The sequence below is a fragment of the Piliocolobus tephrosceles genome, chromosome 11 (assembly GCF_002776525.5).
Source record: "Piliocolobus tephrosceles isolate RC106 chromosome 11, ASM277652v3, whole genome shotgun sequence".
NCBI lineage: Eukaryota > Metazoa > Chordata > Mammalia > Primates > Cercopithecidae > Piliocolobus > Piliocolobus tephrosceles.
The window spans coordinates 34,418,760-34,441,813 of NC_045444.1; the positions used below are offsets into that span (position 1 = coordinate 34,418,760).

The window sequence follows — 23,054 nt, forward strand, 5'->3', positions numbered from 1 at the left end:
GAAAAAAATCAACCCCATCAAAAAGTGGTCGAAGGATATGAACAGACACTTTTCAAAAGAAGACATTTCTGCAGCCAACAGACACATGAAATGGTCATCAGAGAAATGTCAGTCAAAACCACAGTGAGATATCATCTCACACCTGTTAGAATGGCCATCATTAAAAAGTCAGGAAACAGCAGGTGCTGGAGAGGATGTGGAGAAATAGGAAAGCTTTTACACTGTTGGTGGGAGTTTAAACTAGTTCAACTATTATAGAAGACAGTGTGGTGATTCCTCAAGGATCTAGAACTAGAAATACCATTTGACCCAGTGATCCCATTACTGAGTATATACCCAAAGGATTATAAATCATGCTACTATAAAGACACATACATACGTATGTTTATTGCGGCACTATTCACAATAACAAGACTTGGAACCAACCCAAATGTCCATCAATGATAGACTGGGTAAAGAAAATGTGTCACATACACACCATGGAATAGTATGCATCCATAAAAAAGGACGGGTTCATGTCCTTTGTGGGGACATGGATGAAGCTGGAAACCATCATTCTGAGCAATTGCAAGGACAGAAAACCAAACACTGCATGTTCTCAGTCATAGGTGGGAATTGAACAATGAGAACACTTGGACACAGAGTGGGGAACATCACACCCCAGGGCCTGTTGTGGGATGGGGGTCTGGGGGAGGGATGGCATTAGGAGAAAAACCTAATGTAAATGACAAGTTAATGGATGCAGCAAACCAGCATGGCACATGTGTACATGTGTAACAAACCTACATGTGCACATGTACCCTAGAACTTAAAGTATAATAATAATAATATATATAAAATTCACTTTTCTCTTTGAAGGGAGGCGTGTAGCAAAGGCAGTTGATCATTAATATGAGTTCAACTTGATATTTACAAAAGCAAACGCCTGAGAGGCCTGTGAAAGTAGCTTTAGCTCGAAATCATAGGAAAAAAAAAAAAAAAGCAAAACACTGTTTAAACTTAATTATGTAAATTATGTTGAACTGTGTTAAGATATGAAGTTATGAAGGTTAGCAATGAGATTTCATAACTGAAATTTAGAAGATATTTCCCAGATGTTTGTTCAGATGAGTGTTATTTCTTTCAGAGTAATATCACTGGGCTTATGAGCTGAATGACATTGTAGCTGTAGTGTCTTTGGAGAGATACATGATTAACCAAATGATGGAAGTTTTTTTCTTTCTAGTTTTCATGCGTTATGAAAATATAATTTTTTAAATTTAAAAGTTAGAGGCTTGAAACGAGGATTTCTATTTTCTAAATTTTAAAATTAATGCATTTTATTTAATAAATGACATTTTTAATAATTTAATATATTTCTGTTTAATGAGTATACTTTTTTGGCCCAAATATATATTTGTTTATAGTTAAAATCAGTGTGTATATATAATTTTAAAAAACTAATGTGCTTTATATTTTAGAGCAGCTTTAGGTTTAGCCAAATTAAGCAAAAATTAGAATTCTGCCAGTTGAGATGGTTCACGCATGTAATCAGCACAAGTTAGCTGGTGGTGGTGGTGCATACTTGTGGTCCCAGCTACTTGTGAGGCTGTGGCAGGAAGATCACTTGAGCCCAGGAGTTTGAGTCTGCAATGAGTTATGGTCGTACCGCTGCAATGTAGCCTGGGCAACAGAGTTCCTATCTCAAAAAATAAAAAGAGAGTTTCCATATACCTCCTGTATCCGTGCATGCGCACGCGCGCACGCGCACACACACACTCCTCCACTGACATCTAGGTGTCTTAGACTGGACACACACACACACACACACACACACACTCCTCCACTGACATCCAGGTGTCTTAGACTGGGTAGAGGCTTATTGATTTTATTGATCTTTTTAAATAATCAGCTTTTGGTTTTATTGTTTTTTTTTTCTATTGATTTCCTGCTTTCAGTTTGATTAATTTCTCCTCTTTTTTTCTTATTTTGCTTACTTTGGATTTCATTTGCTCTTCTAGTTTTCTAAAATGGAAACTTAGATGATTGATTTTAGATCTTCTTTCCTAATATATGCAGTGAGTCCTATAAATTTTTCTCTAAGCACTACTTTTCTCTGTCCCACAAATTTTGGTGTTACATTTTTGTTTTCAATCAGTTCAGAATATTTTAAAATTTCTTTTGAGATTTTTTTCTTCGATCCATGTATTATTTTAAATAACATATTTAAAATACTTGGGATTCTAAGTGTTTTGGGATTTTCCAGGTATATTTTTGTTTATTCATTTCTATTTTAGTTCCATTGTGATCTTAGGACACATTTTATATCATTTCTACTCTCATAAAATTTATTTTTTTGTGTGTGGTTCAGAATGTAGTCTTTCTGGTGAATATTTCCATGTGAGTTTTAGAAAATGTGTGTTCTGCTCTTTTTGTGTGCAGTATTTTATAAATGCCAGTTAGATCAGTTGACTGATACTGTTGAGTTTGAGTATGTCCTTACTGATTTTTTGCTTGCTATATCCATCCATTTCTGATAGAAGGCTATTAAAATTTCCAACTACAAAAGCGGATTCATCTGTTTTTCCTAGCGGTTCTATCAATTTTTGCCTCACATAGTTTGTTGCTCTGTTGTTAGGCACATACACATTAAGGATTGTTATATCTTCTTGGAGTATTAACTCTTATCATTATGTAATGTGCCTCTTCATCCCTAATAACTTTCCTTGCTGTGAGGTCTGCTCTGTCTGAAGTGATTATAGCTACTCTGGCTTTGTTTGATTGGTGTAAGCATGGTGTATCTTTCTCTGTTCCTTTACTTTAATCTATATGTGTCTGTATTTAAAGTGGGTTTCTTATAGATAACAATTTGGGTCTTGTTTTTGTTCCACTCTGATCATCTCTTTCAGTTGGTGTATTTAGACCATTGATATTTAAAGTGATTATTGATTTCCTTGGGTTAATTAACATCTACCATATCTGTTAATGTTTTCTATGTGTTGCCCTTGGTCTTTGTTTCTGGTTTTGTCTTCCACACTTTTTGTGCTTTTAATTAAGAGTTTTATGCTTCTATTTTCTCTCCTTTCTTAGCATATCTATCATACTGTTTTCTTTGTGTATGTGTGTGTATGTGTGTGCCCTAGAATTTACACTGTACATTTACAGTTAATCCAAGGCCACTTGCAAGTAGCACGATAATGCTTCACAGGTGTACAAGTACTTCATAATAAAAAATTTCAAATTCCTCCTTTCTGTCCCTTGTATCATTACTGTCATTCATTTGACACACAGACACACACACACAATGTGCCACATAACAATGTTTTGATCAGCGATGAACCACATATACAATTATAATGGAACTGAAAAATTCTTATTGCTTAGTGATGTCATAGCCATTGGAATGTTGTAGAACAGTGCATTACTTAGACGTTTGTGGTGATGCTGGTGTAAACAAATCTGCATTGCCAGTCATATGAAAGTATAGCACATATAGGCCAGGTGTGGTGGCTCACACCTGTAATCCCAACATTTTGGGAGGTTGAGGCTGGAAGATTGCTTGGGGCCAGGAGTTGGAGACCAGCCTGGGCAGAGACTCCATCTCTACAAAAAATGAAAACAATAGCCAGGTGTGGTGATATATTCCTATAGTCCTAGCTGCCCGGTAGGCTGAAGCAGGAGGATTACTTGAGACTAGGAGTTTGTGGTTACAGTGAAGCATGATCACACCACTGTACTCCACTCTGGGCAACATTGTGAGATCCTGTCTGAAAAAGGAAAAGGAAAAGTATAGCATGCTGGCCAGGTGCCATGGTGGCTCATACCTGTGATCCTAGCACTTTGGGAGGCGTGAGGCAGGAAGGTCCCTTGAGCCAAGGAGTTTGAGACCAGCCTGGGCAACATAGGGAGACCCTGTCTCAATAAATGAATAAATAACGATTATTCACAGTACTAATACTTGATAATAAATATGTTACTAGCGTATGTATTTACTATTCTATACTTTTTAAGCATTATTTTAGAAAGTACTTCTACTTATTAAAAGATGTAAAACAGCCTTAGGTCCTTCAGGAGGTATTTCAGAAGACATTATTATAGGAGATAATAGCTTCATGCAAGTTATTGCCCCTGAAGAGCTTCCAGTGGGACAAGATGTAGACATGGAAGACAGTGGTAATGATGATCCTGACCCAGTGTAGGCCTAGGCTAATGGATATGTTTATGTCTTAGTTTTTCACACAAAAAATTTACAAATAAGAAAAAGTTTATAGAATAAGAATTTAGAGAAAATATTTTGTACAGCTGTATACTGTTTTAAGTTGTGTTATTAAAGAGACAAAAAGTTAAAAAAGGTAAAAGTTTATAAAGGGAAAAAGTTACAGTAAGCTGTTTAATTTATTATTAAAGAAAAAAATTTTTTTAAGTTTAGTGTAGCCTGAGTGTAGTCTACAACAGTATAATGTCCTAAGCCTTTACATTCAGTCACCCCTCAACTTACCCAGACAACTTGTCATCCTATAAGCTATATGGTGTGCCCTATACAGTATATACCATTTTTTATCTTTTATACTGTAGTTCTACTGTACCTTATCCATGTTTAATGTTTAGATACAAAGATACTTCCCATTAGTTCACAGTTGCCTACACTAGCATGCTCTACATATTTGTAGCCTGGGAACAATAGGCTACAGCATATAGCATAGGTGTGTAGTAGGTTGTACTATTAGGTTTGTGTAAGTACACTCTGTGATGTTCCCACAATGAATGAATGAAATCAGATGCGTTTGTCAGAATGTTTCTTTTTTATTTCTTGATTTTAAGTTAGGGGGTACATGTGCAGGATGTGCAGGTTTCTTACATAGTTAAACACGTGCCATGGTGATTAGCTGCACAGATCATCCCATCACCTGGGTATTAAGCCCAGCATCCATTAGCTGTTATTCCAGATGCTCTTCCTCCTCCCACCCCCCACCCTCTGACGGGCCCCAATGTGTGTCATTCCCCCCACCCCCATGTGTTCTTATCATTCAGCTCCCACTTCTAAGTGTGAACATGCAGTATTTGATTTTCTGTTCCTGTGTTAGTTTGCTAAGGGTAATGGCTTCCACCTCCATTCATGTCCCTGCAGAGGACATGATCTCATTCCTTTTTTTGGCCGCATAATATTCTGTGGTGTACATGTACCACGTTTGTGTTAGTCTGTCATCCATCGATGGGCATTTAGGTTGATTCCATGTCTTTGGTATTGTGAATAGTGCTGCAGTGAACATGGATTCATGTATCTTTATAATAGAATGATTTATATTCCTTTGAGTATATAGCAAGTAATGGGATTGCTGAATCAAATGGTATTTCTGTCTCTAGGTCTTTGAGGAATTGCCACACTGTTTTCCACAATGGTTGAACTAATTTACACTCGTACCAACAGTGTAAAAGCGTTCCTTTTTCTCCACAACCTCGCCAGCATCTGTTGTTGTTTGACTTTTTAATAATCGCCATTCTGACTGGTGTGAGATTGCATCTCATTGTGGTTTTGATTTGCATTTCTTTAATGATCAGTGATGTTGAGCTTCTTTTCATGTTTGTTGGCCGCATGAATGTCTTCTTTGGAGAAGTGTCTGTTCATGTCCTTTGATCGCTTTTAATGGGATTGTTTTTTTCTGGTAAATTTGTTTAAGTTCCTTGTAGATGCTGGATATTATATCTTTGTCAGATGGGTAAATTGCAAAAAGTTTCTCGCATCCTGTAGGTTGTCTGTTTACTCTGGTGATAGTTTCTTTTGCTGTGCAGAAGCTCTTTAGTTTAATGAGATTCCATTTGTCAAGTTTTGCTTTTGTGGCAGTTGCTTTTGGTATCTTTGTCATGAAATCTTCGCTCATGCCTATATCCTGAATGGTATTGCATAGATTTTCTTCTAGGGTTTTTATAGTTTTGGGTTTTCCATTTAAATCTTTAATCATCTTGAATTGATTTTTGTTTTTGGTATAAAGAAGGGGTCCAGTTTCAGTTTTCTGCATATGGCTAGCCAGTTCTCCCAGCACCATTTATTAAATAGGGAATTCTTTCCCCATTGTTTGTTTTTGTCAGGTTTGTTGGAGGTCAGATGGTTGTATGTATGTGATCTTATTTCTGGGTTCTCGTCTGTGTGTCTGTTCTTGTACCAATATCATGCTGTTTTGGTTACTATAACCTTGTAGCATAGTTTGAAGTCAGGTAGTATGATGCCTCCAGATTTGTTCTTTTTGCTTAGGATTGTCTTGGCTACTCAGGCTCTTTTTTGGTTCCATATGAATTTTAAAATAGTTTCTTCTAATTCTGTGAAGAATACCAATGGTAGTTTAATGGGAATAGCATTGAATCTATAAATTGTTTTGGGCAGTGTGACCATTTTCACAATATTGATTCTTCCCACCCATGAACATGGAATGTTTTTCCATTTATTTGTGTCCTTTCTGATTTCTTTGAGCGGTGGTTTATAGTTCTCCTTGGAGAGGTCCCTCGCTTCCCTTATTAGCTGTATTTCCAGGTATTTTTTTTTGTGGCGATTGTGAATGTGAGTTCATTCGTGATTTGGCTCTCTGATTGCTTATTATTGGTGTATAGGAAGGTCAATAATTTTTGCACATTCATTTTATATCATGAGACTTGCTGAAGTTACTTATAGGCCTAAGAAGCTTTTGGGCTGAGACAATGGAGTTTTCTAGAAATAGAATCATTTTATCTGCAAACAAAGATAATTTTACTTCCTCTCTTTCTATTTGAATACACTTTATTTCTTTCCCTTGCCTGATTGCCCTGGCCAGAACTTCCAATTCTGTGTTGAATAGGAGTGGTGAGAGAGGGCATGCAATATTTGTCTTGTGCTGGTTTTCAAGGGGAATGCTTCCAGCTTTTGCCCAATCAGTATGTTATTGGCTGTGGGTTTGTCATATATGACTCTTACTATTTTGAGGTATGTTCCTTGAATACCTAGTTTATTGAGAGTTTTTATACATGAAGGGATGTTAAACTTTATTGAAGACCTTTTCTCTATCTATTGAGATAATCATGTATTTTTTTGTCTTGAGTACTGTTTAGGTGATGAATCACATTTATTAATTTGCATATGTTGAACCAGCCTTGCATCCCGGGGATGAAGTCTGCTTGATTGTGGTGGATAAGGTTTTTGATGTGCTGCTGGATTCAGTCTGCCAGTATTTTTTTGAGGAGTTTTGCATCAAGGTTCACCAAAGATGTTAGCCTGAAGTTTTCTTTTTTGTTTTATCTCTGCCAGGTTTTGGTATCAGGATGATGCAGGCCTTATAGAATGAACTAGAGAGGAGTCCCTCCTTTTCAATTTTTTGAAACAGTTTCAGTAGGAATGGTACCAGCTCTTCTTTTTACCTCTGGTATAATTTAGCTGTGAATCCGTCTGGTCCTGGGCTTTTTTTGGTTGATAGACTATTTATTACTGCTTCAACTTTAGAACTCATTATTGGTCTATTTAGAGATACAGTTTCTTCCTGGTTCAGTCTTTGGAGAGTGTATGTGTCCAGGAATTTATCCATTTCTTCCAGATTTTCTAGTTTATGTGCATAAAGGTGTTTATAGTGTTCTCTGATGGTTGTTTGTATTTCTGTGGGGTCAGTGGTGATACCCCGCTTATCATTTTTGATTATATTTGTTTGACTGTTCTTTTTTTTTTTTTTTTCAACCATCAATGGCATTTTATTTTGGAAGTTTCTATGTATTACATAGGTATTAACTTCCTTCCTCTCCTACTCCTCCCCACAAAATCCAGAAAGTTATTTTTATACATAAACAACTGAACATATAAAAATCTCGGACCTAATTTCTCTAAAGTCTTGGGTTAAAAGAACTTGAGTGGCGCTTCTCCTTTCTGAGAGGACTACTTCTTAAGGAGGATTCATGGTGTGTCCTTTGCTCACTATAGATTTCTCCTCTTCTCTGGGAAAAAGATGGTCAATGCTTCTGCTTCCTTTTAATAAATTAATTTATTGATTATTATACATTATTCCCCACTTGACACCTTAGAAACTTGATTGTTGGCTGCATTTTTTATTTGGCAAAAATTCAATGTGGCTTTGCGTGGGATGTCTGAAGTGTCAGAAACAGCAGTGTTGATGTTCTGGTTTTGAGAGGGAAAATATATATAGAGATGCATACATTTCCTAGAATAACAACTGTAAGACTGAAATAGGGTGTGCACAGAGTTAAAAGGGCTGATAGACACTACTTGGTTTGGAATTCTGTGGCTGTCAACAATCAAGGACTGCAGTATAGGCCAGAATACAAATCTCCTTAGGAAGAAGTTTGGTTAGGCAAAACCACTGAGAAATGACAGTGCTACATTGTTCGAAGTATATCAGAGCAGACATGCACAAGAAGCAGCACTATGAGTCACGTGTAGTAAATAGTCACCTATCGATAAACAGGGGCATTTGTGCAAATGCTCTGGCAACCTAGGCACTGGGGGAAGAGAAAAGAAGCATCCCATTAAAATGTACTTCCATCTGTAACTCACCCAAGACCCCAGGCCTCCTAAGCTTCATGATTTGCAAAGCCAAAATGAAATTTAGCATTACATGTCATTCTATGTCATCTGGAAGCTGGTCCACTGGGTCTATCTCAGAAGAGCTGCTCAAGAGGGTAGCAAGTCTACCCAGAAGGGTATGCCTTAGTGATCTTCACATCATTCACAGGGCGGTCCTGGGAGTTTGTTTCTACCATTCCCACGCGAACCATTCCTATGCTCTGGCACACTCGGCCAAAAATGGTGTGTTTGCCGTCGAGCCACTGGGTGGGGGCAAGGGTCACAAAGAACTGGCTGCCATTGGTGTCTGGCCCTGCATTGGCCATTGCGAGAATTCCAGCCCCCGTGAATTTCAAGTCTGGATGAAGTTCATCTTCAAACTGTTTGCCATAGATAGATGCACCACCTCGACCTGTCCCTGTTGGGTCACCTCCTTGGGTCATGAAGTCTTTGATAATTCTGAGGAATTTTGTGCCATTGTAGTAACCTCAACAAGCCAACTCAGCAAAGTTCTTACAGGTCTTTGGAGCATGCTTCCAGTACAGCTCCAGCACAATGTTTCCCATGCTGGTCTCCAAGTAAACGTTGGGTGGCTGCCAGGAATCTGGGGGAATAACTGCCATAGCGAAGCCGGCGGCGGAATGCTTCTGTTCTCTCTTCTTTATTAGCCTAGCTAGTGGTCTGCCTTATTAATTTCAAAAAAAAAAAAAAAACACAACTCCTGGATTCATTGGTTTGTTTTTTTTTTTTTTTTTTTTTTTTTTGAAGAGTTTTTCTTGTCTCTACTTCAGTTCATCTCTGATACTGACTATTTCTTGTCTACTACTAGCTTTGGGGTCTGTTTGTCCTTGGTCCTCTAGTTCTTTTAGTTGTATTGTTAGGTTGTTAACTTGAGAACTTTCTAGCTTCTAGATGTGGGCATTTAGTGCTATCAATTCTCTGCCTAACACTGCTTTAGCTACATCCCAGAGATTCTGGTACATTGTATCTTTGTTCTCGTTAGTTTCAAAGAAATTCTTGATTTCTGCCTTAAAATCATTATTTACCCAAGAGTGATTCGGGAGCAGGTTGTTCAGTTTCCACGTTGTTAATTGTGCGGTTTTGAGTGAATTTCTTAATCTTGAGTTCTAATTTGGTTGCGCTGTGGCCTGAGAGACTGTTTGTTATTTTTTCAGTTCTTTTGCGTTTGCTGAGGAGTGTTTTACTTCCAATTACATGATCAATTTTACTCAATTAAGTGCCGTGCAGTGATGAGAATAATGTATATTCTGTTGTTTTTGGGTGGAGAGTTCTATAGGTATTTGTCAGGTCTACTTTATCCAGAGCTGAGTTCAGGTCCAGAATATCTTTTAATTGTCTTTCTCTGTGATCTAATATTTTCAGTAGGAGTGTTAAAGTCTCCCACTATTATTGCGTGGGAGTCTCAGTCTCGTTGAAGATCTCTAAGAACTTGCTTTATGAATCTGGGTGTTCCAGTATTGGGCACATATATATTTAGATTAGTTAGCTGTTCTTGTGGAATTGAACCCTTTACCATTACGTCATGCCCTTCTTTGTCTTTCTTGATCTTTGTTGGTTTAAAGTCTGTTTTATCGAAAACTAGGATTGCAACCCCTGCTTCGTTCTGTTTCCCATTTGCTTAGTAAATTGTCTCCAATCTCTTTATTTTGAGCCTATGTGTGTCTTTGCATGTGAGATGGGTCTTGATTCTTTATCCAGCTTGCCATTCTGTGTCTTTTAATTGGGGCAGTTAGTCCATTTACATTTAAAGATAGAATTGTTATGTGTGGATTTGATTCTCTCATCATGCTAGCTGGTTATTTTGCAGACTTGTTTATATGCTTGCTTCATTGGGGCTGGTCTGTGTACTTTAGTGTGTTTTTGTAGCAACTGGTAACTGTTTTTCCTTTCCATATTTAGTGCTTACTTCAGGAGCTCTTGCAAGGCAGGCCTGATGGTGATGAATTCCCTCAGCATTTGCTTGTCTGAAAAGGATCTTATTTCTCCTTTGCTTATGAAGCTTAGTTTGGCCCAATATGACATTCTGGGATGGAAATTCTTTTCTTTAAGAATGTTGAGTATTGACCCCCAGTCTCTTCTGGTTTGTAGGATTTCCATTGAGGGGTCTGTTAGTCTGATGGGCTTCCCCTTGTAGTTGACCTAGCCCTTCTCTCTGGCTGCTCTTAATATTTTTTCTTTCACTTTAACCCTGGAGAATCTGATGATTATGTGTTTTGGGGATGATCTTCTCATGGAGTATCTTATTGGGGTTCTCTGCATTTCCTGAATTTGAATGTTGGCCTGTCTTGGTAAGTTGGGGAAGTTCTCCTGAATGGTATCCTGAAGTATGTTTTTCAACTTGGTTCCCACTCTCCCCATCACTTTTAGGTACCCCAATCAGTCGTAGATTCAGTCTGTTTACATAATCCCATATTTCTCAGAGGTTTTTTGTTCATTCTATTTCCTTCTTTTTTCTCTAGTCTTGTCTGCTTGTCTTAATTCAGAAAGCCAGTCTTCCAGCTCTGAGATTCTTTCCTCTTCTTGATCTGTTCTGCTACTAATTCTTGTGATTGCATTATGAAGTTCTCGTGTTGTGTTTTTTTAACTCTGTCAGGTCATTTGTCTTCCTCTCTAAACTGGCTATTCTGGTTATCACCTCCTGCATAGTTTTACCATGATTCTTAGCTACTTTGCATTGGGTTAAAACATGTTCTTTTAGCTCAGTGAACTTCATTATTACCCACCTTCTGAAGCCTGCTTCTGTCATTTCAGCCATCTCAGTGTCAGCCCATTTCTGAGACCTTGCTTGAGAGATGTTGTGGTCATTTGGAGGAAAAGGACACTCTGACTTTTTGAGTTTTCAGTGTTTTTGCATTCTTTCTTTCTCATCTTTGTGGGCTTATCTACGTTTGATCTTTGAGGCTGCTGACCTTTGGGTGGGTATTTTGTGCTTTTTCTGACCTTTGGGTGGGTATTTTGTGCTTGTTGTTATTTTCTGTTTGTTTTTCTTTTAATAATCTGGTCACGCTTCTGTAGGGCTGCTGCAGTTTGCTGGAGGTCCACTCCAAACCCCATTTGCTCTGGTTCTTCCTGTACCTGGAGGTGTCACCAGTGAAGCCTACAAAACAGCAAAGATGGCAGCCTGCCCCTTCCTCTGGAAGCGCCATCCCAGGAGGATACTGACCTATTGCCACCTGAACGTGCCTGTAGGAGGTGGTTGGAGACCCCAGTTGGGAGGTTTCACTCGGTTAGGAGGAATGGGATCAGGGACCCACTTAAAGCAACAGTTTGGCTGCTTTTTGTTATAGCAGCTCTACTGTGTTGATGATCCCTTTAGCCACCATTTGATCTGGGCTCTGCAAACCCCACTGGCTGAACTGACTGAGGAGCCCGAATGGCCAAAGTGGCAGCCTGCCCCACTCCTCAGACACTCCATCCCAGGGAGAAATTGGAGCTCTTTCAGCCCATAGAACATGGGTGGTGGCTAGAGGCTCTGGCTGGGAGGACCCGCCCCACAAGGAGGAGTGGATTGGGGATCCTACTTACAGAATCAGTAAAAAAAAAAACGGCTGTGTCATGTTAGGAAATTGCCTCTGCCCAGGTAGCACCCCTCCCCTCTCCTGGACACTTTGTCTCAGGGAGAGGTAAGAAAGGTAAGAGCTCTGTCAGGTCATGGCTGGAGGGCCTGGCTGGGAGGTCCCACCCAGTGAGGAGGAATGGATCTGAGCTCCACTTAAAGAAGCAATCTGGTCAGTATCTTACAAAGCCACTGTGTTGTGCTACTGGGGGGACCCTGTCTAGTCCAAATCATTTGGACTCTCCAGGGTCCGCAGGCTGTAACAACTGTGTTGACCAAATGGCAGAGATGGTGCTGGCGGCTGCTTCAAATTCCAAGCCAGTGGGTCTTATCTTGTGAGGTGTCATGGAAGTGGGCCCACAGAACAAGGCTGCTCAACTTTCTGGATTCTACCCCCTCCCTTGGGGTGTATGTGGACCGCCTGCCTTGTCTGAGTTGCAGACATGTTGGTTGGAGATCCCAGGACTGGAGTATGTAAAGCACCTGGGTCTCTATGCATGCCTGAACAGCTGCTCTGCTGAGACTCCACGCAGCTCAGTGTGTTGGACCCAAGGCCCTGGTGGCGTGGACTCACAAGGGGATCTCCTAATCTCTGGGTTGCAAAGATCCGTGGGAGAAGCATTGTTTTCCTGGGTCGCATAATCACTCATCACTTCCCTTGGCTGGGGATGGGGGTTTTCTTGGCTCCTGTTGCTCCCAGATGGGCCGTCGCGCCACCCTGCTTTTCCTCTTTCCCCGTGGGTCGAGCTGTTTCCCTGATTAGTCCCTATGTGACTACCTGGATTATTTCAGTTGAAGGTGCAGTATTCACTTGCCCCTTTCATTCCTCTCCATGAACGCCACAGACTGCAGCTGCTTGTAATCGCCTATCTTGGCCCTGTCCCCAGAACGTTTCAACTTCATTAAGCAATGCATGTCTATATCTGTCTGTATGCTGTGTGTAAGTAAAATGTTTATATATGTAAGCATACATAATTGAATATATTGTTCCTGTTATTGTTTTGAACAAACTGTTGTCAGTTAGATAATTAACAGTAAGAAAAATATAAGTTTTTGTTTTATCCTTTCTCCCCAGTACTCTTCCTATGTTTATGTAGATCTGAGTTTCTAACCAGTATCATTTTTCTCCTCTCTAAAGAACTACTTTTAAGATTTCTTATAATTTAGGTCTACTGGCAACAAAGTCCTCAATTTTTGTTTGTCTGAGAAAGTTTTTATTTCTCCTTCACTTTTGAAGGGTAATTTCACAGAGTACAGAATTTTAGGTTTGTAGGTTTTTGTTTGTTTTTTTTTTTTAACTCAACACATGAATTATTTCACTCCATGCTATTCTTTCTTCCATGATTTCTGAGGAGTATCTGATGTGATACTTTATCTTTGCTCTTTGTAGCTAAGGTGTTTTTCCCCCTTTGGCTTCTTTCAAGGTTTTTTCTTTACCTTTGATTTTCTGATGTTTGAATATCATATGCCTAGGTATAGGGTGGTTTTGTTTGTTTTTGTTTTGGCTTTTATCCTCCTTGGTGTTGTTTGAGCTTTCTGAATCTGTGGTTTGGTGCCTGACATTAATTTGGAGAAATTCTCAGTCATTGGTACTTCATATATTGCTTCTGTTCCTTTCTCAGAATTTGCATTATGCATATTTAGTAGTATTTTGTTCTGTTTTATTCTTTTTTTTTTTTTTGCTTTGTTTTTCAGTCTTGGAAGTTCCTATTGTCATACCATATTCCCAGGCTCCAAGATTCTTCTGTCAGCTGTGTCCAGTCTACTGTTGAGCCCTTCAGATGTATTTCTGTTATATTAAATAGTAATTTTTATCTTTGTTTCTTTTTCTGTTTTTTTGTTTGTTTTAGAATTCTCATCTCTCTTCTTATATTATTCATCTGTTTTTACATGTTGTCTGTTTTTTCCATTAAAGCCTTAAGTATTTTATAGTTTTCTGAAATTCCTGGTTGGAAAAGCATTTTTGTCATATCTGACTCTGATTCTGATGTTTGCTTAGCTGCTTAGTATGTCTTATAATTTTTCTTGAAAGGTGGCATGATGTAACTGGGTAAAGGGAACTGCACAAATACAGGACTTTAATGATGCAGTTTTATGGTGTGTTTTGTGGGGTGAGATTTTATAGTTTCGTGATGAGGTCTGTCTTTTGGTGAGCCTATGTCTCTGGACTATGAACTTCACCAGTGCTTCTCAGTTTTTCCCCCTTAGGGTGGGACAGGCTGGCTAGAGGGGGCTGGAGTTGGGTATTTCTCTTCTTCTGCATGGAAGACTAGAGGCAGCTGGACTCGTCTTTTTCCTTCCCCCAGGTCTGATAGGCTTCGATAAAACCCAAGCAGAAGACATACACACAGCTAACAAGCATATGAAAAAATGCATCACTAATCATTAGAGAAATGGAAATCAAAACCACAGTGAGGTACCATCTCACACCAGTCAGAAAGGCTATTATTAAAAAGTCAAAAAATAACAGATACTGGTGAGATGCAGAGAAAAGGGAATGCTCATGCACTGCAGGTGGGAATGTAAATTAGTTCAGCCATTGTGGAAAGCAGTGTAGCGATTTCTCAAAGAACTCAAAGCAGAATTACCATTCAACCCAGCAGTCCCATTATTGGGTATATACCCAAAGAATTATAATCGTTCTACCATAAATACACATCCACATGTATGTTCATTGCAGCACTATTCACAGCAGCAAAGACATGGAGTCAACCTAAATGTCTATCAACAGTGAACTGGATAAAGAAAATGTGGTACATATACATGATACATATACACATATAGTCATAAAAGAATGAGATCATGTCCTCTGCAGCAACATGGATGGAGCTAGAGGCCATTATCCTAAGTAAACTAAGACAGGAACAGAAAACCGAATACTGCGTGTTCTCACTTATAATTGGGACCTAAACATTGAGAACACATGGGGAACAAGAGACACTGGACCTCCTTGAGGGTGGAGGATGGAAGGAGGGAAAGGATTGAAAAACTATCTATTGGGTACTATGCATATTACCTGAGGGATAAAATAGTCTGTATATCAAACCCCCATGAGATGCAGTTTACCTAATAACCTACACATTGTAGCCCTGAACCTAAAATAAAAGTTTAAGAAAAAAAGCAGATTATACTCTGATAAAATTGTTTCTCTTGATTACAGGCATTGTTAAAAACAGAATGCTCTGGCACATTTCAAAATGCTTACCTTTCTGGAAACACAAAGATATTTTTTCCCTAAGTATTCACTGCGAGAACATGGTTGAGTTCTTGAAAGGCGATACTCACAAAAGTGTAAGGGCTTCCCAGTGACTGGGATGCCTGGAGTTTTTAATCTCTCAGAATTAGCCATACTGAGTCAATTACAGTTTAGGTTTTCCAGCCCTCCTTCCTCTCCCCCATTGGTTTTCAGGAAGGTTTCTGCTAGTGGGTTTCTGTTCCCTTAAGTTGTGATTCTGTGTATTCACCTCTGTCTCCAGTTTTGAGTGTGATGCTTTGCCCTGTGACCTCACAGATTTAAGTGTTGTTTATTTTCAGTTTGTTCAGCCTTTTACATGTTGTTAAGATGGGCTGGCAACTTCTAAGTTTGTTCTACGTTTCTTCATGCCTACCTGGAAACCAGAAGTCTTACTTACAATTTTGTTTTCAGCTGTTTTTCACCCAGTGTTTAGACTTTTTTCCATATCGTTGTCTCTGTAATTTTTTATTGGTTGCATAATTTTTGAGGTTGATATATAGTAACTTAAATTTCTTCTGATTGAAACAATTGGATTTATAACTTTCTAGAGGGTTTATCATTGATAATCCTGTTTGCATTTGTAGCTTTGTCTTTTTAATTCTTAGAGATTTATTTAAAAAAAAAAACTTTAAAAATCTCTTGTGGAATTTTTAGTGTTTTAAAAATATCTTCAGTAGTAATATTTGTCTTTTGACAGAATGGATTTTAATTTCAGAAAACCCATTCAGAGCCAAGTATGGTCAATAACTTAGATATTATTTTGGTTTTAAAGAAGTTTTTGACTGTAAAATGTAGGACTCTTTTATGCAATTTATAATCTTATTCTGAAGACAGTTTCAGAGAAGAGTTCCTCAAATGTTTTCTTTATTTTTATTGGAATATGCATGCTCCGTAAGGATTAAGATAATAACTTATTCATTTATTTTTTAAAAAATAAATTTTTCTCAATTTTTTGTTTTATAATTTTTAACTTTTACAACTTTTAATAGATAGAATGTACATATTTATGGGCTACATTGCGATGTAGTACATATAAATGTTAGTGACCAGATCAGGATAATAACATGTCCACCATCTCAAGCATTTATCATTTCTTTGTGGGGAACATTCAGTTATCCATCAGTGCTGTAGAACACTAAGACTTTTGCCACCTACCTAGCTGTAACTTTGTATTCGTTAACAAATTAATTTTTCTTTTTTAAAAAAAAAATCTCGTTTTATCTTCCCCTCAGTGAAAGCAAAATGATCTGAGTAGGTTTTGTATTCTGTTCTGAAATATAAACAATTTAAGGCAATAGTTTAAAAAATTGGAGAATATTGCAGCTCATTCATTCACCAGTGTTAGTTGACCCACTATGTATAAGCTCAGTTTTCATGATATAAAATCATTTTTTATCTCCAGCCTCAGTCAAGAATTTTATTTTTTGTATAGTAACTGACAGTATTTGGCCACTCTTTTGGGAGATATTTCTAGTGAATTTTTAGTCATTGATGATATTGAAGCAGGAACGTTGGTCAAGATGTCATATGGGGAGTTTGGGAATTTTAGTCCACTGACTGTTGGAACCATTTCTGAAGGATCTAGAATTATAATGTCAGATAGGTTGTTTTGAAGCGAACATGTATACATGGATAGCACTGGAAGAATAAGGTTGTAGTTAAGGAGTGAGACCCTAGCTGCAAATTCATCTCTTTTTTATTAGGTGGTTGGGAGCAGGAAATATTTTTCAGCTCTTTGATTACATTGGCCTTGTTCTAGTAATATTTGGTATATAGTGTTAAGAGAAATTGAAATACCGATGAATTTTCTAATTTTTTGGAATACAGAATTCAATCTTTAAGAATCTTTATGTCTTAGAGTTGGCATAGATTTATGCCAAGAGATAGGTTCTGAGAAAGTTGTGTTTAAACATTTTGTTTTACTTTTTATTTTGAGAGTATTTTAATTAAATTTTAAAAATTTGACCTTCTTTCCAGTTTATAGAGAAGTTTCAAGAATAATATAATGAATTCTGTCTACTGTTCTCCATGATTCATTAAATGTTAACACTTAACAATATTTGCTTTCTGTTTTTTTTAACTCTTTCTCTATATCACTCCTCTGTCTGTCAGCCTCTCTTTCTCCTCACTATTATTTTCATTCTGAATCCTTTTAGAGTAAGTTGTAAATATTATGCTTCTTTACTTCTGAGTACTTCAGTGTATGGTTTTTAAAAACGCAGACATTCTTTTATATAACCACAGCATTGTTATCAAAATCAGTTAGTTGTCATTGATACAGTACAGTAATCTGTTGACCTCATGTGTAATTTAATAATTGTCCGAATAATGTCCTTTGCAGTGAAGGAAAATCGCAAATAATGCATTGCCTTTACTTACCATGTCTCTTCATCTACTGCTGAGTCTTTTTGTTCTTCATGCCACTGACATTTTTAGAGTACAGGCCAGTTATTTTGTCAGTAGTTCCTCAATTTGGGTATACTTGTTTCCTCGTGACATGATTCAGTTTCACATGTGGTTTTTTTAATGTCTTATTGTGGTAAAATATACATAACATAAATTTACCTTCTTAATAGTTTTTAAATGTACATTACAGGTATATAGTTTAACTATGTCACATTGTTGTACAACAGGTCTCTAAAATTTTTACATATTGTAAAACTTAAGCTATATATACCCATTGAACAACCTCCTGATACTCTCCAGCCTCTGGCAACCACCTTTCTACTTTCTGTTTTTAAGAATTTGACTACTATGGAGACATCATATATGTGGAATTATGCAGTATTTTTGTCTCTTTGTGGCTGGCTTATTTCATTTAGCATAATGTCCTCAAGATTCATCCATGTTGTAAACAAGATTTCCTTTAAGACTGATAATAGTCTGTTGTGTGTATGTACCATCCTTTTTTTACCAGTTAATTGGTCCATGGACATTTGGGTTGCTTCCACTTCTTAGCCATTGTGAATAATGCTGTAATGAACATGGATGTGCACACGTCTCTTCAAGGTCTTGTTTTCAGTTCTTTTGGATATATACCCAGAAGTGAGATTGCTGGATCATATGGTAGTTCGATTTTAAATTTTTTCAGAAACTACTCTCCTGTTTTTCGTAAGGGCTGTACCATGGACAGTAGTACAGTAGTTACATTCTTACCAACCGTGCACAGTTCCACTTTCTCCAGATTCTTGCCAACGTGTAATTTTCTGTTAGTTTTATAGTGACCATCCTAACAGGTGGGAGTTGATGTCTCATTGTGGTTTTGATTTGCATTTTCCTGATGATTACTGATGTTGAGCATCTTTTTATGTGCCAGCCATTTGTATATCGTTGTTGTTTTTTCTAATACTTAAAGAATTTTTTTTTCATACCTCAAAAGAGTTGAGTATGTATATCTTCTTTGAAGACCTGTCTCTTTAGATCCTTTGCCCATTTAAAAAAATCTTTAACTTTTTGCTTTTGGGTTTTTGTTTTTGGGTTTATTTATTTAATTTATTTATTTTCGCATTTTTTGTTTTTGAGTTTTAGGAGTTCTTTATGTATTTGGATATTAATTGTTTATCCACTACATGGTTTGCAAATATTTTTCCCGTTCCATAAAGTTGCCTTTTCGGTCTGTTGATTGTTTCCTTTGGCCTGAAGAAGTTTTTTAGTTTGATGTAATGTCATTTATCTGTTTTTTCTTTGTTACCGGTGCTTTAGTGTCATATCCAAGAAACCACTGTCAAATTCAATGTCATGAAGTCTTTCTTCCCATATTTTCTTCTAGGAGTTTTATAATTTTGTGTCTTACATTTAGGTGTTTAATCCATTTGAGGTTGATTTTTAAATATAAGGTAAGGATCCATCTTCATTCTTTTGCATGTGGATATTCAGTTTCCCCAGCTCATTTGTTGAAGAGACTGTCCTTTTCCCATTGTGTAGTCATGGTATCCTTGTCAATCATTTGACCATATATGTCAGGGTTTATTTCTGGGGTTTCTGTTCTGTTCCATTGGTTTATATGTCTGTCTTTATGCCAATTCCATACTGTGTAAATCACTGTAGTTTCAAAATCCAAAGACTGCTCTTTCAAATATTTCTGATGTCTTCTGTATACTGAGTTTATATCTTTGTCCATTCACTTCCTTGCTAACATTAAAACAACAACTCAGTTAAAAAATAAATACTGCTATTTAACTTTTCAGGATCCTTACCATGTAGTGGCCTGTGAAGATATGTTCCACTTTCTGTGACATATTTATTATTTTATACCATTAGATGTTCTTAGTGGAATTTGTTTTTTTGTATATATAATGTTGTTTTATCATTAGTTTTTACTGGTTAAGCTAGGGTATTGCCTGAACACAGATGTGAGTAAAACTTCTTGCCTTCATTCTATGCTTGTTAAGAGTGAATGAGAAAGATAGTAGATTTGAGCAGAAAATGTGGGAGAATCTCAAATGATACAGAGGGATTGCTGATCCAGAATATTTTTTAAAACCCAAAATTGTCTATAGATTCACAAAATAACACGATCTTGTTTTATTTAAAAAGATAATACATTCAAATGATTTCAAAAGAAAAGTGTACAAAAATAAACTCACTCCTATACACTCTCCACTCCAACCATCCCTCCTTTATAAGTGAACACTTTTATTAGTTCATGTGTTATTTTAGGGTTTCAAGCACACAGGAATTTGTATTCTTTTCTTTTGTCTTTTGAGACAGAGTCTCACTCATTTCATCACCTAGAGTGGAGTGCAGTGGCATGCTCATGGCTCACTGCAGCCTCAATGTTCTACACTCAAGTGATCCTCCTGCCTGAGCCTTCCCAACAGCTGGCATCACAGGAGCTTACCATGTTGCTCAGGCTGGTTTTGAACTCCTAGGTTCAAGCAGTCTCCCACCTCAGCCTCCCCAAATACTAGGATTACAGGCGGGAGCCACCACACCCTGCCAAGAAAGTATATTTTTAAACCTTCTCTTATATCCGTGTGCTTTTTAAAAAGCACCTTGCTTTTGTTTGTTTGGGTTTTTTTTTTTTTTTTTTTTTTTTTTGCTTAAGAATATAGTCTCAAAATTATCCTAGATTAATATGTACATATGTTCTCATTCTTTTTTTTTTTAAATCACTGCATAATAGTCCATTGTTTGGGTGTGCTCGTTTAATATCCAATTTCCTAGAAAAAGCAAACTTAGTGCTGGGCACGTAGCTCATACTTGTAATCCCAGCACTTTGGGAGGCCTAGACGTAAGGCCAGAAGTTCAAGACCAGACTGGGCAATATAGTGAGACCCTATCTACATAAACTAAAAAATTAGCCAGGTGTGATGGTGTATGTCTGTAGTCCCAGCTATTTGGGTGGCTGAAATGGAAAGATCACTTGAGCCTAAGAGGTCGAGGTTACAGTGAGCCATGATCGTGCTACTTCACTGCAGCCTGGGTGGAGAAGTGAGGCCTTTTCTCTTTTTCCTTTTTTTAAAAAAGGCCAGACATGGTGGCTCATGCCTGTAATCCCAGCACTTTGGGAGGCCAAGGCAGGCAGATCATGAGGTCAAGAGATCGAGACCATCCTGGCTAACATGGTGAAACCCCATCTCTACTAAAAATACAAAAAATTAGCCGGATGTGGTGGCAGGCGCCTGTAGTCCTAGCTACTCGGGAGGCTGAGGCAGGAGAATGGCGTGAACCTAGAAGACGGAGCTTGCAGTGAGCCGAGATCATGCCACTGCACTCCAGCCTGGGCCACAGAGCGAGACTCTGTCTCAAAAAAAAAAAAAGCAAACTTGGATTGTTTTCTTTTTGTTATGTGTTGCAAATAGTTCGTGGTGAATAATGGATAACCATGAACAAATAGAATTTCATAGAGGTGTGATGATACCTGTTACAGAAGTTGCCAAATCACTCTATAGGAGTTTTATACCATTTTGTACTAGCTTGTACAAGAGTACTTGTTTTCCTACACCCTATCAAAAGACTGCTTTTAGTTTTGAAATTTTGCTAATCTGACAGGTGAAAAATTATATACCTCAGAGTAGTATTTTTTTAGTAAGCCTTTTATTTTGGAAAATTTTTAGATTTCCTAAAGAGTGGCAAAGGTAGTATAGATAGTTCCTGTATCTATACCTCGCATCCAGTTTTAGTTTCCCTTAATGTAACATCTTGCATTACCTTTGTCAGAACTAGGAAATAATGTTGGTACATTATTATTAACTAAACCCAGACTTTATTTGAATTTCTCTCAGGATCATTTTAGTTTAGATTTCATCTTAAGAATGAGGTTGGGTATCTTTTCATCTATTTAGGAGCCATTTGCATTTTTACCTTCTGAACTGTTACTGTCCTTCACCCAGTTTTCTATTTGGTTGTTATAAAGCAACAAGGGATGGAAAATCTGTAGAAAGAGAAAAAACTAAGAAAATGCAGAGTTAGAGGGAGAATAAAAGGGTCATTATCTTTACACAACTGCCTTTTAAAATCATTAAAAATATATATATATTCTTGTATCCCCTAGGTTCTGTCTAATATCATTAGGCTCTGTCCTCTCTGTAATTATGAAAATCCTTCCCTGAAAGATGTACAGTATCCAGTTGCCCATTCTTAACGGCCTGTGGTTCTCTAGTTGTCATCATTACCACTAATTTTGGCCAGTAATATTTGTTGTTTATATAAAATGTGAATTTTGCGAAGGAGGAAAGGAGTGTAGTTAGCTAGTCAGCAAAAAGACTAGGAATAATCTTGATTATGGCATGCACCTGGAGCTTTAAAAATATTAAATTAGTCAATAGACTTGGATTGCATTGCCTTGTAGAATATGGCTTTGAACTTTTCTGCACTTCATTTTCTTGAGTTGTCAATTGGTAGAGGTGGGAGTTGTGCATATGATCTGCAGCCAAGTTTTATAATTCTAGGAAGTCTGGAAGACTCGACGTGAAGAGTCCTAGGTGTCAGCATTCAGGATCTTTTAGTACATGTTTAAGCTGAGGTTGGAAGCTAGGTCAGAACTTTGGAGAGCTCCAAACAAAGGAGGCTATGGTGCTTGGGTTGCTTCTGAACTTTTAGATATGTTTGCTTTTCATTAGCTATCTTTAAGATTATTGAAGCCTGAGAACCTTAAAGGTTTACAGATGTTTTAAAGTTCAGTGTATTTCACAGTTACCACAAGTAAAGTTTATAATGTTTTAGAGCAAAGACTGTGGGTTTAGAGCAGTATTTCTCTAAACATGACCCAACATCACTTGGGAACATGTTAGAAATGCACATTAACAAGCCCCACCCCAAATCTACTGGATCAGAAACTGATGATCAGGCCCAGTACCCTATGTTTTAACAAACCCTTCAGATGATTCTGGTGAGTGCTAGAGTTTGAGAAACACTGGCTTACAGGTTTTCATGATACTCACATCAAGGAGCGGCATCTGAGTCTTTGTCAGATTCCATGATCTCCTTAGGATTGAGATATATATAGGCTCTAAGGAAAATATGGTTTTATTTTAAATACTTCTTTGTTCATATGTCTACCTACTGAGAGCCCATTTTAGTATACTAGGATCCATTTCACTGAAAGATATACAACAGCACTATTGCTAGACTTGTAAACTATTCAATTCTGCTTTCTTTAAATCTAGATTTTATATATGTGCATACAACTTCATTGAACATATGGTCCTGCTTGAAAATTGATTTGTATCATATAGCTTTTATCCAGCTTCGTTTTTGATAATTTTTATCTCTTGCAGTTAAGGATA

General features: G+C 37.5%; 1 protein-coding gene and 1 pseudogene across 2 annotated transcripts in view; one reads left to right on the forward strand and one right to left on the reverse strand.

Moving 5' to 3' along the window:
* EPC2 (enhancer of polycomb homolog 2) overlaps window positions 1-23,054 on the forward strand; it is a 141,676-nt gene that overhangs the window by 63,575 nt on the left and 55,047 nt on the right. The window lies entirely within an intron of this gene.
* On the reverse strand, window positions 8,638-9,135 carry LOC111546130 (annotated as a pseudogene).